Genomic DNA, 1,776 nt, shown 5'->3' with positions numbered 1-1,776 from the left:
TCTTTCTTTCTCTGTTCAATCATGCTATACAAACTCTACAGCTTTTACTTTTACAACATCTTAACTCAAACCATTTCTGTTTGTCACATTACTCTCTTCTCTGTGTCTTTTTACTTTGCTCAGATTACTCTTTTCTCTGTATCCCTCTATTCTACTCTGGTTACTCTGTTCTCTGTGTTTCTTTACTCTGCTTTGGTTTCTCTGCTTAACATATGTATTTAAAGCTTATGTAAATTTCGGTATGAATAGTTAGCCTGTCCCAAGTATAGGTTCATTAAGTCTATACTGAAACAATTTAACTTTTCATATAATACTTAACCCTAGTCGCAACTCAAGGACTAACTATGTTGCCCTAGTTCGTTCACTAATTCTATCTATTTTTTTGTCATTAAAACATTACAGACTTTTTCTTCGATTTTTATCTATTCTTTAACTTTTTATCTTTTCTTTATATTTGCCTCACTAACATGTTATTACCACTCCCTAAGTGTTTTATGAATGTAATTATGAGATTCTGCACTTAAAGTTGTCTTTCTAAAGCTTTTACAGAAAACTACCTTTTCTGCATTATTTTATTATTTTTATAAAAATATTATTTTTAATTAAATATTATTATTTAATATTTTATTATTATTTATTATTTTATTAATATATTTTCGAAAATTAACTTTACTTTAACCTTTAACCTTTAAAATTAACTTTTTACCACCCGTAACTTTTAATATTTCTACTTTTACCACCCTAACTTTCAGAAATTACCAGACAACCCCTAAAACACCAAAAATTTTACTTCCTTGCCCTTTTTAAGATCTAAGGCCTGTTCTTCATTGTTCTTCATCACACTCAAAGTGTTCTTCATGTTCTTCATAAATTCTTCAGATTCTTTCTCTGTTTTTACCCGTTTTTCAGTCTTTTCAGCAACCGATTTTTACTATAATTCATAATAAATTAGCAGCCAATAAAACCCCATATTTTCTACATGATTTCAACACAAATTGAACCTCAATTTAAGCTTAGGGTTTCGTTTTTCCCAGCTGCCCAAGAACATGAACTTTAAAGCTTAAATTTCATCAAATTTCATCAGAATTTCACCAAATTTTCACCAAGAATCAATCATATATGCAACCAATTTTTAGCACAAAAAAATAATACAACATTCACACATCTCAAACACAAATAATCAAGATTAATTTCGTGACACCCTACCTGGTTTTGCTGCTCCTAATTCAATCAAACTTTCAGGTGGTCCTTAAGCACTTTTTCCTCCTAAATCACATCAAGAACAACTTTAAATCCAAAAACTCTCAACTAACCAAATCTCATTCAGTATGTTAGGAAGAGATATCTCACCTTAGACTTGCTGGAAATTCACGTTTCTTGGCCCTCAAGTCAAGTAAAGCATGATTCCTAAGGAAAAACATCAAGAAAACACATGTTTACATGGTTTTCCTTGAAAACCGAATTGAAGAGAGAGGGAGACAGCCATCTCACCTTATTTCCAGCCTTGATATGTTATATGGTTATGTAGAGAAAGAAGAGAGGATCATTTTGGTGAAATCGGAGTTTTGATTTGAGTTTTAGTTCAAAAGAAATCAAGCTTTGAAGATTAAGTGTTCATGGAGGTTTCTCTCTTTTCTCTCTTGTTATTTTTGGCCAAAATGATGAAATGAGACAGCCTTGGAGGTCTTGGAGGTGTAAGGTGAGTTGTGATTGGTTGGCTTGGAGGTGGATTAAAATAATATTAAAATATCTCAGGTGTATAACAACTAAAACTAG

The 1,776-nt window shown here is 31.3% G+C and overlaps 1 long non-coding RNA gene across 2 annotated transcripts in view; it reads right to left on the bottom strand.

Annotated features, from left to right (window-relative positions):
* Nucleotides 1-1,776, bottom strand: part of LOC110276032 (uncharacterized) — a 9,853-nt gene that overhangs the window by 2,915 nt on the left and 5,162 nt on the right. Inside the window, exon 3 of one of the 2 annotated variants that reach the window (XR_008003663.1) lies at nt 1,204-1,266. The exons of the other annotated variant lie outside the window; for it this stretch is intronic. This is a non-coding gene — a long non-coding RNA (uncharacterized LOC110276032). Of the gene's footprint in view, nt 1-1,203; nt 1,267-1,776 lie in introns of those variants that run through there. 2 annotated transcript variants of the gene reach the window in all.

The sequence above is a fragment of the Arachis duranensis genome, chromosome 10 (genome assembly GCF_000817695.3).
Source record: "Arachis duranensis cultivar V14167 chromosome 10, aradu.V14167.gnm2.J7QH, whole genome shotgun sequence".
In the NCBI taxonomy this organism is placed as follows: Eukaryota; Viridiplantae; Streptophyta; class Magnoliopsida; order Fabales; family Fabaceae; genus Arachis; species Arachis duranensis.
Note: the sequence above shows the minus strand (reverse complement) of the source record. Positions and strands in the feature narration are given on the sequence as shown.